The 17,914-nt window shown below is 42.7% G+C and overlaps 1 protein-coding gene across 1 annotated transcript in view; it reads right to left on the reverse strand.

Moving 5' to 3' along the window:
- klhdc8b (kelch domain containing 8B) overlaps positions 1-17,914 on the reverse strand; it is a 181,982-nt gene that overhangs the window by 38,884 nt on the left and 125,184 nt on the right. The window lies entirely within an intron of this gene.

The raw sequence follows: 17,914 nt of genomic DNA on the forward strand, positions 1-17,914 counted from the left end.
GTAAAAGTGTATTTAGAAAACGCACTGGTTGTATTGATTGAGATTGGTGCCTTGTTTCAAGATTGCTGCAGGCCCCTCCCACTCTGGACAGTCTGACCCAGTTTACAGTACCTCACAGCGGGGAGATGATGAGCGAACACTAAATCCACAGCAACTGTGCAACTCCACGAAAGAGGAGTTGAACTTCATAGTTTAACTTTATCCAGTTAATCGAACACAGTTCTGATGTTTACAGGTGTGTTGACCCACAACAAGGCTGTGCAAGATGTCTACATCATCCCTAGATGCCACAGCTGTTTTAGGCTAACTTTAAAGGGATAGTTCAGAATTTTGGATATAAGACCTATTTTCCAAGTGAGCCGGTGTGTTCGAGACGTCTGGAGACGTTGTCAAGACATTTCATTCAGTTCTTCTATTTGCCGAGTTCGCTTATGCTATGGCTAGCGCAAGTCAATCGTTCTTAGCTAGCATGGCATTAAAAACAGTTTTGCCCACTCCACAGTGCCCCCGAGGCAAATACATTGTAACGGCAGACTATCGATGTACATATGTGTTGATAGAATGTTTGAAATAAAACCAACCTTGCATTTTTAAGGATTTATGTCTCAGCAGCAGCAGCGTGTCATACTTCCTAGTAGGCTATGGCAGCGGCGGAGTGATATCACCTAGCACTTATAAGTTACCGGTTCTATAGTTTGTTTACCTGCTGTCATTGCTACAGACGCAGAGTAGCCTGCAGTGCTAGTTTCTTCAATCTCACAGAAATGGACACTTTTGGAGAATATACTGAAACTTTTGAAGACTCTGATGAGTTTTTTCCACCCAAACCCAACTGTACCTGTACGAGCCTGAATATACAGACAGCAATGACTCACAGTGAACAAGAGAACATCCATTAACCTCATGTACAGTTCTGCTTCTCATCAGTGCTGTAGGCTGATGTGGGGAACATTGAAATGCAAAACACCTGATTAAAACATTGTGACTGTAGAAAATGAAGAGGTAATGAATCTGCTCAGTATAAGCAAAGGCCCAGTGGGTTATAACCTCTATTAAAGAACAGCTCTCTTTCACATTCAAGCGTATGATTGTCCTCTGGATAAATTTGACTAACCATTCCATGGTGCCACTAAATCAAACGAACTGTATGAATCAAAGCGTATTTGCAGGGTGGTTCGCCTTCTCATGTTCTCTGTCTTTTTCGTCCCTCATTTCTATTCTCACTCTATCTGCATCTGACTCTGCTGTGATGCCGGGAGGTTGCGTGTCTGAAGCCTCAGGAGGACACTATGCTGCTGCTGCTGTTATCGTTGTTGTTGTAATAGCTTGCTCTATGGTAAACTTGCTTGTGTCAATCACAGCGCTCCCACCGACACCGGGAAGACAAACTCAAAGGAACAGAAATGAAAGGGGGAGCAACAGAGATGAAACACTTAATGCCAAGCACAGGAAGCGCCCTATGTGACACATGAACAACCCACACACATACAGGTAATGCCCAAACACAACTCAGCTCAAGCTGTGTTGCTCATACAGTATGCATGACCATGAAATGTCAACGTTCCCACATTCTACATGCAACATACTTGCATTAATACATACTGCATGTTGAATGTGTGTTTCACGTACTGCACAGTGCATAAAGAGAGACGTCTCACTTTATCTAGAGGACATCTTAGTATAAACTGAAGCTTAAACAAGATGATGATCAGGTTTAAGAGAATCATGCCATTACATTTTGTATATGAGCTTTTTTATCACGTTTCCTGTCTGTTGTTGAAACTTTCACATGCTCTTATCGGGGTCATCCATATGTTCCCTCATTTCCCACATAATATGTTGCCCCCCCACCCAAAGCAAATAATTTAGGACCCAAAACAGAACCCAGGGGCACACCACAGGAAAGAGCAGCAGTTTCAGAGACGGAGGGACCAAGTGACACAGAAAAACTCCTTTTCAAGGATGAGAACCAGTGTAAGGCATTAGAAACTCACCAACTGCCTAAGTCTTCATGTTAGGATGCTGAAATCCACAGTATCAAATGCTGTGCTAACATCAAGCAGCACCAAAACAGAGGACATCATAGACATCATTGAAGACTCTGAGAAGAGCTGTTTCAGTGGCAGATATTTTTGGAGATAAAAGGCAGCTTAGATATAGGTCTATAGTGTCAGGATGGGATGGATCGGGTTAGGGTCTCTTTCAAAAAAGGATGAACCACTGCATGTTAAAAATATACTGCGACACAACTAGATCTAGGGAGCCAGTAGAGGCCAGGCATGGACCAAAACACCAAAATACATTTTACGTTTTCTTTGCTTAAAATTTTTTTAAGCAAAGAAAACGTTATAATATCGACAGGGCTTGAGGAGGGTTTCTCAGGGAAACGGGAGAGAAGCAGGATAACATTCTTGGCCTAATTATAAATGCAGAAAAGGGAGTAGATGGGATGATGTTGGTCCCCTGATATCTCTAATCTTATCTCCTTATTTGAGAAGACAAGCACATCGGGAGGTACAAGATTGATATTAATAGTGTCAAACAGGATTTTAGGGTTTGCTGGAGGAAATAAGACTAGCATGGTAATAATCCCCCACATCCTAAACAACTGTTTTAAAGTGAGTTAAGGTGTCTTTATAATGAAGATCATGAACCTGGAGCTTGGTGGATTTCCATAGTCCCTTTACCCTCCAAAGTGTGTTAAAGGAGTGGACAGTGAAAGAAACCTAATAGTGAGAAGAAAACACCATACTTGGGTCAAAACAGGTGCAGAGATTTGAGAGCAAGTTGAACCTTTTCTGGGCGGAGAATGACAATTAAAAGAGAGGTTGAACAAAACCCCGTTATGGTCAGTAATGTGCAGCTCCTCAGCACAAAAGCAATCAATATTTTGACCAAGCAAAAAGCAAGTTCCACGTTATGACACCTAATGTGTGTGGGGCCATAGATATCTTGATTAAGATTAAAGGACTCAGTGACACTAATAAAATCAGGAGCCAAGCTTCAAGAAACATTTATGGGAATATTAAAATCACCAACCATAACAACTCTGAATAAAAGAACATAGAAGAAACATAAAAGACAGAAGATAAAATAAAAAAAAAACAGGAACTCTATAGATTAATATATAATAAAATAGATTTAACGGACAACTTTGGTCATCTGTAGTTCAAATAAGGAGAAAGTCCCAGTGCTGCTCACCGTCCAACATGAAAAGCATTTCCTGACCATTACAACGGATCTTTCACCCCTGCCCGAGGTCCTGGGAGTGCTGGTAACCAGGATCCTCCTGGCCGGGACCAGGGTGGATGGGATGATATAGCAGGGTTGAAAATATTTGGAAAATGTGGCCGATTCTTGCAAGCAGACTTGCCGCAAGCAATATGCAAACTGGGCTACACACAATCATTCCAATAGTCAATTTAAAACTGTGTACTTAACCAAAAATCAAAGTCCACAGGCAGCAAGATACAGCGGATAATCAGAGATAGACATTCTTGATAATCCAGACAATTATCACCTGAGTCTGCACTTCCACTTAGCTCTGCAGAGCATTATAGCATTGTTCGGCTGATTACTTTGGTTTTGCAGCCTGAAACTTTACTGTTTGTGATACTATCTTTCATCTCATTTCCTTTTATCGTTTTCAGACAGGCAGCTGCTTGAGAAAAGTTGTAATGAACCCACTGTACACGTCGTGCTAAGCCCCAAACTACAGACTTAGCAATTAACACTAGCTGGTGAACAAAGTGGAGCAATTAGCAAGAGACAGATGTTGCGAGACCAAAACAGAGATCAAGAGAGTTACTAGTGGACAAACATTCATTGAGGGGACTCAAACACAACTCCAAATTAATGCTCATGTTGCTGAGTGTCTCCTGATATTATGTTCACATTGTCCTAACAGCTTTTTACACTGTCCCCTCGTGGCCATGTCGATCAGTTATTGCAGATTTAAATAAGGGAAAGATAAGGAACACAAGGGGTAAACCACTAGATCCAAATTCAATTTTCCCATAATACAAACAGTAGCATAATTTCATTACACTCTCCCAACCTAGGAAACTGTATTTCAAACATCATTCTCCCAATTTATAGCACAGACTTTACGTTTCGTCATCAGAATCCTACACAAATAAAAATATATTTATTTTTTTAATTACAAATGCCAAACAATGATACATCGTTCGCAACTACACAACACACAGGAACATCTGCCTTCAATTTGCTTTCAACTCTGGGCTCCGTTTCAAAGGCGAGGTAAGAATGAGACCTGAGAGTTGAGAAGAGGGCCATTATCCTGACTGGGAGGATGCACAGAAGCAAAAGAATAAATCAAATGCTAAATGGCAAGCTGACGTGCACAGGGGGGTTGTCACAGGATGCATTGTTAATATGCCACCTAACATCTTTGTAGTGTTTATGGTTTAATCCTATCAGCAGCAATCAGCAGCTAACTCATCATTTGTAGAATATTGAGTTTTCCTCCTTCCCATTTGGGAATTTCTGCTGTCAGTGTGTGTGTGTGTTTTTTTTTTTTTTTTTGTATTAACTCTCTTCCTATTAGCCTATTGTTTGGAGGAATGTTCAAATGTTAAATGTTTGAATGAAGCTTGACTTTACTTTGACTTGGAAAATAGTTTTCCTACAGTTTAGAAATATCCTCAGAGAATACAACTTTTAACAGTTTCAATTAATTTCTTTCTGCCTTCATTAAAATAATAATAAGAAATAAAGCCATTTCACCGGGGACATGGCAAATGAACAACCCAAAAAGGCAAAACCCTCCACGACTATTTTGCATCAAAACTGTTCATACCATGAAGGGTGTGAATTTGTGACACGAGCAGCATTTTCCCAATTAAAGGTTTGAAAAGGTTGACACAGGCTTCGGAGCAACTCCTGAGATCCTATTGACCCAGAACAGCATGGCAATCTGACTGAGGTCAATGGTTGCTATTTTATTAAGTTTCCTTTGAGCAAAATGCTATAAGTGAATTCAAGGTCCCCCTGGTAGACAGCTACAGTCAATGTGTCTAGGGCTAGTATTGAAGGAGTTGATCTGGTCTGCACTGCTTTTTGTCAAGGTTGAAAAAAACTCATCAAGTTTTCAGTCTTGGTACAGAGCCTCTGTGTTGTGGTACACTATAATGTACAACAAAATATATTGACATGTGAAATTATCACATGAGAAGAACGCTCCCAATGTGTAAAGGTCTGAAGAGCCGCACTAGTGGCTCAGTGAGACTGTACTAAATGGCAACATGGTCACAATGGCAATGGAAACATGCTAACCATCTCAGTTAGCATGCTTTCATTCGCTTATAAGCACAAAACACAAAATAAATCTGAGACTTGTGGGAAAGTCATTGTTTTTTCTGGTATTTGGTCAGAAACTAAAGAACTGAATATTTTAACTGATTACAAAAAATCAAGGATCACCAAAGTGATTATAATTCATCCTCAGGGGGACAAGACATTTCACTCAAAACTACAAATGCCAAGCCCATTCGCTTTGGAGAGGAAGTCAGGGAATAATAAGGATATCTGAATCTCTGTAGAGCATTTTTACAAATCCATCTGGTAAATGTTCCAAATATTAAATTTGGTGTGGACCCACTGGATGAAAAAAAATATCATGCAATTTCTCCTCCGACACCTTATTTTGTCAATGTTTGCATTTTACAACCAACCCGCAGGAAAATTAAGATTTCCAGAATCAGCACAGGATTCTCAAACTGTCAAGTTGAAAGCTCGTTGTTTGAAGTGGATGAAAGCAGCAAATGTGATTGGTTAAGATTGTCACAGCCTCTAACGTACCTACTACAATGTGTGAACATGTACACTTTCTGATCCTATATTGAGGAGCACCAGGTGCTTCTGGTTATAATATTATCATTACTATTTAATGCCCTGAGCATGACACACTGATTCATTAATAAAAATAAATCTTTTGCTACAGCCCCAGTAAGGAAGCTTAGAATCAAATGGATTCTCATCATGTTTTTCATCAAGTGTAAATTCAGCTTTCTCTCTGCAACTCATGAAATCACAGTTCCTTACACTGAGCTTTGAACAAAGGCCATCTATCTACCTGTAGGAATATGAATTATCAAACTTGGTCGCAAACTACAGATCGCATCTAACAGGATGGAACTATTCTTATGACTTCCTGCAAATGTTTGTGAATACTGCTGGAAACTGTCCAACTGGACAGCATCGTTTTGTCTCCACCTCCTGCTGCTTTAGTAGTACGAGGAAATGTTGAAGCCGCTCAAGGTCAGGGCAAAGAGCACAACATGAATTGCCTATTTTGTAGAGTAAACTTGAGGTATGTTTCAGCAGTAGTTAGGGATGTCCCGATCCAGCTTTTTGCACTTCCGATCCGATACCGATATTGTAGCTTTTAGTATCGGCCGATACCGATACCGGCCGATCCAGGCATGTATTAAAGATTAAAGATGCCGGTTGATGGAAATGATCCAAAATTAGGGGCTGGAAAAATATGGCTGGAAAATTATGAGCATCACATTAATAGCTACAGATACTGTAAAACACTACAACGACATGAGTGCATATATTGTCTTATTTTATCAAGTAAAATATAAGTTATAGGTTTACTCAACAGCCTAATAGTTCATAGAAATTCAGGTAGAAATAGGTTAACTCAGAGTTCCACAGCTTATCAAAAACAATCCTCCCCCACAGGGGGTCCCTTGCTTTGCATTCACACTGCTCCAGCCCAAACGGGCTTTAGCCCGTACACACGTCATCACGTCCTAATACTACACACAATATGGCTTGATGCTGTTTTGAAGGAGTGCATATATTTATCGACAACACTCAACCTGCATCAGCGCATGTGCGCTGATGCAGGTTGAGTGTATCTGTGCAGGTTGAGTGGATCTGTGCGAGCAGGTAGCGCGGAAGCCGGTCCGGTTCCGGTAGCGGTCCGGTTCCGCTGACACCACGAGTCTGAAGAGTGCAACAGCTATTCAAAATACAGTGTCAACTCCGTGTTTTCAAAGTAGAAAGCGACATCGTGGTGGTTTAACGAGGCAGAGCGGCATCAGAACAACATCAAGCGCGGAAAGTACATGAAGAAGAACGTAGCGGGAGCGCGCCGCGAGGATTGTTGTGGCTGCGCGTCTTGCGGAGCAAGTCTACTGTGCTGCGCGGAGGCGCTCCTAATGTAAATGATTACTGATTTATGAATGAATTGATAGGTGGCTTATTTTTGGCATATTGATTGTATGGCCTGTACAATGGTAGGGGAAACACTGGACATGCACACAAGTCCGTCTTGTTGTTGTTTAGTCGATGCTGGACAGGTCGCGAGGTGTGCGCTAGGTGTGCTGGAAAATGAAAACCGAAAAAAACTGGAATGGATTACCTACATCGGTGCGCTGGAAAACACGGACCAGAGTTTTGAAAAAAAAAAAAAACTGGATCGGGAGTCCGGATCGGGATTTTCCCGTGCAGGCCGATCCGATATCGATATGCATTTTTTGCTAATATTGGCGGCCGATCCGATCCAAATATCGGATCGGGACATCCCTAGCAGTAGTGTTATGCTCCCTCACTAGAGATTTATGTGTCATTGCATGTCATATTATATAAATAAGGGTCATGGCAACTATCACATTGCTGGATTTTTGTCCCTTTTTCGTAACAAGTCTTCCAAATAAGATGAAAAATTGAGTTGTTAGTACATGTCCTCCAGAACAATACATAACACATCTGATCTGGCCCTTTCTATGGTTACGGTATGTTTTGTCACAGAAACAACTTGGTTCATTTAAAGATCACGGGTATGTTAAAGGGCTCTGTTAAATCTCTGTTGACAGGTGTACTACTGTGTATGTGGAAAAAAGTTGTATAAACCTTTTGTGGCTCCAACTGAACTGGTGGTGGTCACGTTGCACTGTGGGAAATGTAGGTACTAGGTTTTGACAAAGAAGAACAATTCATGGAATAAGAAAAGACGCTATCAGTAAGCCTTCAATGCTGATCGTTCTTTTAAACTGTTGATGGTAAGTCTGACTGACCGCGGGCAATGCTAAATGCTCTTTTAAGGTAATTCTTACAATAAAAATACATTGGTTATGGTTAGGATATGCACTATATTGCCAAAAGTATTCACTCACCCATCTAAATAATTTAAATCAGGTGTTCCAATCACTTCTATGGCCACGGGTGTATAAAAGCAAGCACCTTGGCATGCAGACTGTTTCTACAAACATCTGTGAAAGAATGGGTCGCTCTCAGGAGCTCAGTGAATTCCAGTGTGGTACTGTGATAGGATGCCACCTGTGCAACAAGTCCAGTCGTAGAATTTCTTCACTACTAAATATTCCACAGTCAACTGTCAGTGGGATTATAACAAAGTGGAAGTGATTGGGAATGACAGCAACTCAGTCAAGAAGTGGCACGCCGCCACTGGACTCTAAAGCAGTGGAGATGCGTTCTCTGGAGTGACGAATCACGTGTAATACTCTGATAAATATCAGTGGTATTTATTTCATTATTTCCATGGGAATAAGTTAAGTATAAAATGCCAGTTCATGGTGAAGTTAAAATCTACATAAATAACTATTTCATATAAACAAGGTATTAAAATGTATAAATAATTAATGTTTAAAATGAGTAACTTTAAACATATCATTTCATGGGATGTGTATGCCTTTAAAAGAAGTTAAAAGTAATTCGTTACATTACGTGTGTGAGTTCATGCGTGAGGTCATGACCAAAATGTTTACACTTCCGGGGAGAGGCTCGAGCGAGGAAGAAGAAGGAGCAACGGGCTAATGGCGTAGAGCGGAGACTTTGGGACTGTCGTGTCGCCAGTGTGGAGTTATGAGTGAGTGACTTTGAACTGTAGTTGAGCGACGTGTTCGGAGTGCGTTTAGTCCAACTCTCCACCGCTGCTTGTGTTTTGTGAACACGAAGACGAGTTCGGTTCTGTTAGCTAGCAGGAGCTAGGCTAACACCACGGGCCTCGCTGAGGGGAAACGCCGCCTGCACGGACGGGAGGAGCTTCAGTGAGTCGTCTCGGGAGAGAGCCGTCGACGGAGGTCGCTTCGCTGCTGCCGAGGGACACAGAGGACGCTTCGCTGCTGCCGTGGGAGACGGAGGTTCGCCGCTGCGAGCTGCTGCGAGCGGAGACGGTCGTTACCACAACGAGCGAGCGATTCATCAGCTGCGGCCTGGTCTGGCTGACTTCACAGACACACATAGTCCACAACTAGAAATCCCTGCCAAGACAACCTACAAAAAAAATGCTACCCCACAAAGGTCTGGCTATCAAGAGGATAAACCTGGGATATTTTGCTATAGATGTGGGGAGGATGGACATTTTAAGAGAGAATGTGAAGGTGAAGAAAACCTACTCAAAGTCAACAAGCGCCTCATTAAACTGACAAAGAAATCGGGAAACTACCGCGGGGTCCAGTAGAGGAACGGCCTGGCATCCCGGTGGTTGCAACACGTTCCACCAAGTGCAAAAACTCGGAAAGAAAAGTGATTGACACTGTACCTGAAGGCTTAGTGGGCCCAAGCTCTGTCGTGTCAGTACAGATTGAAGGCATCTACTCTAAAGCCATACTCGATTCTGGTTCTCAAGTAACTTTGCTGTACAGATCCTTCTATGACAGATATCTGACACACCTGCCATTGACGTCTATCAGCACTTTGCAGATATGGGGTCTTAGTCCTGCTGAGTACCCTTATGATGGCTATTTGTCACTTAGGCTGGAGTTTTTGGAAGCGGACGTCGGAGTGAGTGAGACCATTGATGCACTTGTGTTGGTATGTCCCGACCCAGTTGTGAGAGGTGAAGCTTCCATGCTCGTAGGCACAAACACACCCACTGTGAGACGACTGCTTAGCCACTGTAAAGAAAAAGGAGGAGAAAACTTTGTGAGAACTATGCACATTCACCCAATCTTCAGAAAAGTTTTCAGTGAGATCTCACTTCTGCCACCTGACACTGACAACAACAAAAGAGGAACTGTGTGGTTTACTCAAACCAAACCTGTCACCTTACGGCCTGGGGGAGTCGCCAGAGTGACTGGTGCTGCCAAGTTTCAGGGAGCGCCGAGCACTCAGACCATCCTCGTGGACTCACCTGATGACCCTGCGAATGAGTCACGGTTTCCAGATGAACTCCTGGTGAGACCAGAGTTACAGACCTCCACTGGTGTGATGGCTAAGAAAATTACCGTTCTAGTCCGAAACATGTCGGCACGAGAAATTACCTTGACCAGAGGAATGCCGATAGCTCATCTGTTTCCAGTTGACATTGTGTCATCTTCACCTGAAAAGAAAGAGTCTGATGTTGAGCCACCTGGAAAGTTGACGCCCTCCTCTTTCAACTTTGGAGACTCACCAGTTCCTAAGGAGTGGAAAGAAAGGTTGGTGACAAAAATGATGGAGCGGAGCGAGGCATTCTCTCTGCACGAGTTTGATGTAGGATGCAGTAAAAGCACCCAGCACACTATCAAAACCACAGACGACAAACCATTTCGTGAGAGGTCTCGTCGGCTGCCGCCTGCAGATGTGGAGGCATTGAGAGAACATCTGTCGCAGCTAAAAAACGCTGGTGTTATTACAGAGTCACGCAGTCCTTATGCCTCGCCCATTGTGGTCGTGAGGAAGAAGAACGGGAAAATAAGGATGTGTGTGGATTTCAGGACTCTAAACCGTCGCACTGTCCCAGACCAATATACAGTGCCAAGAATTGAAGATGCTTTGGCCTGTCTCAGTGGAAGTAAGTGGTTTAGTGTGCTCGACCTTCGGAGTGGATACTATCAAGTGCCAATGACAGACTCTGACAAAGACAAGACAGCTTTCATCTGCCCGGCTGGATTCTTCCAATTTGAAAGAATGCCACAGGGAGTGACAGGGGCTCCCGCTACGTTTCAGCGGATCATGGAGCAGACTGTCGGAGACATGAATTTGCTTGAGGTATTGGTTTATCTCGATGATATCATTGTGTTTGGAGCAACGCTCGAGGAGCATGAGACCAGATTGTTGAAGGTGCTTGACCGCTTGAGAGATGAAGGACTGAAGTTGTCACTGGATAAATGCCAGTTTTGTCAGCCATTGGTAACCTACGTCGGACACATCATCTCACAAGATGGGGTCTCTACTGATCCAAAGAAGACCGAAGCTGTAACCACATGGCCGAGACCAAACACTGTGACTGCTTTGCGGTCGTTTCTTGGATTCTGTGGGTACTACAGACGCTTCGTGAAGGATTATTCCAAAGTAGCTCACCCGTTGAACCAACTGTTGTCCGGTTACCCACCAGCTGCAAAGAAATTCAAAGGTAAACAGGAGAATACTTACCTCAACCCTTCAGAGCCCTTTGGTCATCGGTGGGATGGAAAATGTGAAGCGGCCTTTGAGGAACTGAAGCGACGGCTTACTCAAGCTCCCGTGTTAGCTTTTGCAAATCCTCAGCTCCCCTATGTGCTGCATGTCGACGCTAGCCAAGAAGGGCTAGGAGGAGTGTTGTACCAGGATCAGGGTGAAGGATTGAGACCCGTGGCTTTTGTCAGTCGAAGCTTGACTCCTTCAGAAAAGAATTACCCAGCCCATAAATTGGAATTTTTGGCGCTGAAGTGGGCGGTAGTGGACAAGCTACATGATTATCTGTATGGGACTAAGTTTGAGGTGAGGACAGACAACAACCCTCTGACATACGTGTTAACGTCTGCCAAGCTGGACGCGACGGGTCACCGCTGGCTTGCTGCCCTATCTACGTATGACTTCAGTCTCAGGTACAGATCCGGTGTCCAAAACATTGATGCTGACGCTCTCTCACGTCGTCCACATCCCAGTCCAATACAAAAATCAGAGTGGAAAGACATTCCTGCAGCAGGTGTGAGAGCCATGTGCCAGATGTCTGCGGTGACAGAACACAGAAACCCACAATCTGGAAGAGCCATTGACCCTTTGGGGATTTCTCCACAAGCTATCCCACAAGCTTATTGTAATTTGGCTTCTTTGAGTGTCAAAAATATGCCTGTTGTGAGTCTCACTGAGTTGTCAACCGCTCAGCAGGAAGATCCCGGCATAGGACAAGTGTGGTCGGCTCTGAGAAATGGCAATATCAACCAAGTTGACAAGACAAAACATCAAGCTTGCTCTTTGCTGTTGAGAGAGTGGGACAGGTTAAAGATGCAGAAAGGAGTAATGTATCGCATTGTAACTCCACCAGGAAAATCACGCTGTTCTCAATTGGTGCTACCAGAAAAGTACAGAAACACAGTAATGAAATCACTGCATGATGACTCAGGTCATTTGGGCCTCGACAAGACATACGGCCTGATTAAAGATCGGTTCTACTGGCCTCGGATGAAGTCAGAGATCGAAGAGTATTGCAAGTCTTGTGTGAGGTGCATAAAAAGAAAGACTTTACCCAAGAGAGTTGCACCTTTGTCTCATCTGCAAAGTGAGGGACCATTTGACCTCGTTTGTATGGACTTTCTGTCCATTGAGCCCGATTCGAGCAACACAGAAAATGTCCTAGTCATTACTGATCACTACACTCGCTACGCTCAAGCCTTTCCAACAAAGGACCAAAAAGCCTCTACAGTGGCAAAAGTGTTACTGGAGAAATATTTTGTCCATTATGGATTGCCCAAGAGGATGCACAGTGATCAGGGCAGAGATTTCGAAAGTCGCCTTGTCCACGAAGTGTTGAGTTCACTCGGAGTTGAAAAATCAAGAACGACGCCCTATCATCCTCAAGGAGACCCCCAACCCGAGAGGTTTAATAGGACATTGTTGGACATGTTAGGGACTCTGGAACTAAACAGGAAGAAAAAATGGAGTCAGCACGTTGTACATTTGGTTCATGCTTATAATTGTACTCCGAATGAAGCTACGGGATTTTCTCCTTATTTTCTCATGTTTGGGCGTGAAGCCAGATTACCTGTGGATCTATGTTTTGAGACTTCTAGTGACAGCACACAACAGAAAACTTACCTCAAGTACGTTTCTGACATGAGGAAAGAGTTGAAGGCTGCTTATGAACTAGCAGAGTCCATCGCTGCCAAGCAAAATCATAACAATAAGCAGAGATATGACAAAAGAATCAGATTTACACAGTTGTTACCTGGAGACAGAGTCTTGCTACGGAACCTTGGATTACAAGGGAAGCATAAACTGGCAGATCGCTGGGCATCGAAACCATATGTTGTGGAAAGCAAGATGCCAAACTTACCAGTGTTCCGGTTGAAACCTGAAGATGGTGATGGACCAATCAAAATCCTCCATCGAAATCACCTCCTGTCTCTCGGGAAGAGGATATGTCCAGATCCTGTATCTAATACAGATGTTACACCTACAAGGAGAGTTCTTCGACAGAGAAAACAGAAAGAACACACAGACAAGCCTGAAAAGGAAAAGACACAATCACAGAAAACGCCAGATAAAGACTCTGAAAGAAGAGAAGTTAGACCCAGTGATCCTGTTGGAAAAGAGTACATTGACTCAGAGGATGAGGACTATGGACTGTGGTATGATTCCACTATTGAACCTCTCAGGAACAACATGGATGATGATACTCTGGAACCATTCAGTCTGGATTTGGATATCTTCTTAAGCGACCTGACTGGACAACCAAAAGCAGTTGAGCCAGCAGAAACACAGGAATGTGTGGAGGAACCTGAAATGGACAGTGGAAATGAACTTGAGTCAACTGAGACAACAGAACCTGAACCACAAGAGACATGTGAGAACCACGAAGAGACTGAAAGAGACAAAACACTGACTGAAGACATTCACTTACAAGAAGAAGACATTGACCTTGACTCTGAGACTGATCTTGACTTTGATGCTCAGACCAGACCTCAGAGACTAAAGAGGGCTCCTTTAAGGTTAACTTATGACACCCCAGGTCATCCAAGTGTCATAGCAGCCCCTACGGTGAAGTTTGTTTCTTGTATTTACAAGTGGATAGGTACACCTATAATTGCTTAATTGTGTGTTTCACTCACCAGATGTGCCATATTGGTTTTATGTTTCAATGTACAAAGTCATGAGGGCATGCTTTTATTTTGGTGGGGGGAGAGTGTAATACTCTGATAAATATCAGTGGTATTTATTTCATTATTTCCATGGGAATAAGTTAAGTATAAAATGCCAGTTCATGGTGAAGTTAAAATCTACATAAATAACTATTTCATATAAACAAGGTATTAAAATGTATAAATAATTAATGTTTAAAATGAGTAACTTTAAACATATCATTTCATGGGATGTGTATGCCTTTAAAAGAAGTTAAAAGTAATTCGTTACATTACGTGTGTGAGTTCATGCGTGAGGTCATGACCAAAATGTTTACACTTCCGGGGAGAGGCTCGAGCGAGGAAGAAGAAGGAGCAACGGGCTAATGGCGTAGAGCGGAGACTTTGGGACTGTCGTGTCGCCAGTGTGGAGTTATGAGTGAGTGACTTTGAACTGTAGTTGAGCGACGTGTTCGGAGTGCGTTTAGTCCAACTCTCCACCGCTGCTTGTGTTTTGTGAACACGAAGACGAGTTCGGTTCTGTTAGCTAGCAGGAGCTAGGCTAACACCACGGGCCTCGCTGAGGGGAAACGCCGCCTGCACGGACGGGAGGAGCTTCAGTGAGTCGTCTCGGGAGAGAGCCGTCGACGGAGGTCGCTTCGCTGCTGCCGAGGGACACAGAGGACGCTTCGCTGCTGCCGTGGGAGACGGAGGTTCGCCGCTGCGAGCTGCTGCGAGCGGAGACGGTCGTTACCACAACGAGCGAGCGATTCATCAGCTGCGGCCTGGTCTGGCTGACTTCACAGACACACGGGAGTACAGGTATCAAAAGGTTTCCATCACGAGCTCCAGCTAAGCGCGCCAACGAAGGTAGAAAAAAGAGTGCACTCAAAATAAAATTAGACAGTTTGAGAAAAGACAAAAACTCTAAAACCCCGGGGTTATACTTTTTTTATTTTCTATATCTCTCTTCCATAGAGAACGGTTTGGATGTGTGTTGTCCTGAATGTTAATACAATTTTCTAAACTGAGATTCTGTGTTGGTTTCATTAAGTTGTGTATCATTATTGAAGTATTAAGATAACTTACAGGTCAAGTGTATTTCCCTGCAGTCTCCACCTGGTTATTTAAGAGTGAGAATCATACGTTACCCTAGACTGATATTTACTATTTGAGATGTGACTTTTACCATAAAACATTTGATAAGCGTTAAAGCTTCATCTTCATAACATAAGGTGGGTTTTAATACACGAGCCGGTGGTAAAAGGGTTACACACGCTTCTCCATCTGGCAATCTGATGGACGAGTCTGGGTTTGGAGGTTGCCAGGAGAACGGTACTTGTCTGACTGCATGTAAAGTTTGGGGGAGGGGGATTATGGCGTGGGGTTGTTTTCAGGAGCTGGGCTTGGCCCCTTAGTTCCAGTGAAAGGAACTCTGAATGCATCAGCATAGCAAGAGATGTTGGACAATTCCATGCTCCCAACTTTGTGGAACAGTTTGGGGATGGCAAGGTCCATAAAGACATGGATTAGAGTTTGATGTGGATGAACTTGACTGGCCTGCACAGAGTCCTGACCTCAACCTGATAGAAAACCTTTGGGATGAATTAGAGTGGAGACTGAGAGCCAGGCCTTCCCGTCCAACATCAGTGTGTGACCTCACAAATACACTTCTGGAAGAATGGTCAAAAATACCCATAAACACACTCCTAAACCTTGTGGAAAGCCTTCCCAGAAGAGTTGAAGCTGTTATAGCTGCAAATGGTGGACCGATCTCATATTAAACCCTACGGATTAAGAATCGGATGTCACTTAAATTCATATGCAAGTATCAAGGCAGGTGAGTGAATACTTTTGGCAATATAGTGTATATATAAAAAATCTGAAAAATATTTTTACATGCATCAATATAGCTGCTGTTCACAAAGCCAATGTTTTACCCTTTCAGCCATCCCACTTCATTCAACCTTAAGCCAGCAGCCGATTTGCTGACTTGCATAAAAGTAAACCATGATAATCCCCTAAAATGTACTTAAATGTCATAGCACCAAGAGGGACATGATTCTCTTCCCACTTTCACACAGAAATGCTGAAACCCATCTGGAAAATCAGATGTCTCCTTCTTGTTAGACATAATTACAGCATAATAAATAATTAATAAAGACACTGTTCTGTTTACATGGTGCTTAAAATGGGGTTTGCAGCAAATATAGTACAAAATAATAACATGAGCCAATCAATGCTCATCAAAGCAATTTTTTCTGTGAAGTTAATTATTCATTTTGTTTCAGGTGCTACACTTTCACAGTGCAGCAGAATGCAGTGTGTGTGAAGGTATGAGTATGGCCTACAGTTAAAATCACTCACATTTACAGCAACTATTTGAAGCAAAATTTCCTGTGAATCATAAATCTTCAGAAGAAAGTTTTTGTGTCTTTAACCGGTCAGAAATCTGGTGCAGGAAAGGACTTGTGCTATCACCATCACCAACAGCATTAATATGATCTGACTCAGCTAATGCATAATCTTCCTGTATTTGGATTAGATAATGAGAACAGAGCAGCTCCCTCCATTCAAAGTGCTCCAGGGTGGATTGCGTACATTGTGATGAACCCAAACAACAATTATTTTGGGCTGCATACAAAGCAGGTTTCTTTCTTTCAAACCAAGACGGATGCTTCGACTGCTGCCATTGACAGCGATGTCCAAATCAGTATTCAATTGCATTGCTTTTTTAATTGCTATAGGCCATGCAACAAAAATCCCAATAGCCCATGATGTAAGGAATATTAATCTTACATTATTCATTATGCATCAAGATTAATTATTGTGGGTTATTTGATGTGATTATTGCACATTTTGTCACTGTTTTCTTATCCGTAAAAAGGAAAATCATTGAAGTCAGATTTTTGTCACTCATTAGACAATGGAAGCAAAGTTTAAGTACACTCTGACATTTTTTCCTAACAGCTGTATATCTGACTGAGATTCTTTTCTCTTACTGTCTGGCTGACTGAGTGAAGGGGATTGATACTCGTAAAAAGATTCGGGATGAATGTATATTTTTTAAATTTCCTAGAAATGTATAAATGATGGTTCCACATTCTTAGTTCTAATATGAAATATACTTTATTTGTCCAATGTGTTATGTCCTGAAAAAACCCCAGGCTTGAAAATGTGTTCTGAAAAAGTCAATATGAGTGTATGACCTGTCTTTTCCTTCGTTTTGTACAACTGCCTTTAAGCCAAACCCTCACAAACACTTTAAGGATTAGAGTGCTATTGTATTCATCATTCTCACCTTGTGGTCAGGCCTTCTAGGCACAGCCGGAGAAATAAATACAGCTTTGGACAATGAAACTTGGACCAGCCAACCATAAAACCATACTACAGAATAACTCTACTACTCATTAGAGTGCATATCTAGATATGGGCGTGACTTCCAGGTCGCTGCTGGTGCTGACGAGCGGTCGGCTCATAGTGGTTTCTTTATACACTCTCAGTTCAATCTATGCAGCTCTCTGCAACAGCTCTTTGTAGTTAAACTGCAACTTGCTGTGTAATGCTTACTGTTGACTGTTAAACGCTTCCCCTGAACTCAAACTGTCAGTCCTGCTGTGTGTTTAGCTCAATTAGCTGTTCGTTCTGTTAGCCAAACACGCTGCCCACCGGCTGCTAACAGCTAACTAGCTCTCCTTCTTCAGACATGAGAAGATGCGCTTCGCTGTAGTCAGCACTTGGTTCACTTTGTCATTTGCTCAGCAATAGTTATACATCCATCCATACATACATACATACAGTATATACCTGCATGCATGCATACCTGCATGCATGCATGCATGCTATTGTCTTACCTTGATGTGAAAATCAAGAGTATATATAATAATCAGTAATCCCTT

The sequence above is a fragment of the Eutrigla gurnardus genome, assembly GCF_963514095.1.
Source record: "Eutrigla gurnardus genome assembly, chromosome: 8".
NCBI lineage: Eukaryota > Metazoa > Chordata > Actinopteri > Perciformes > Triglidae > Eutrigla > Eutrigla gurnardus.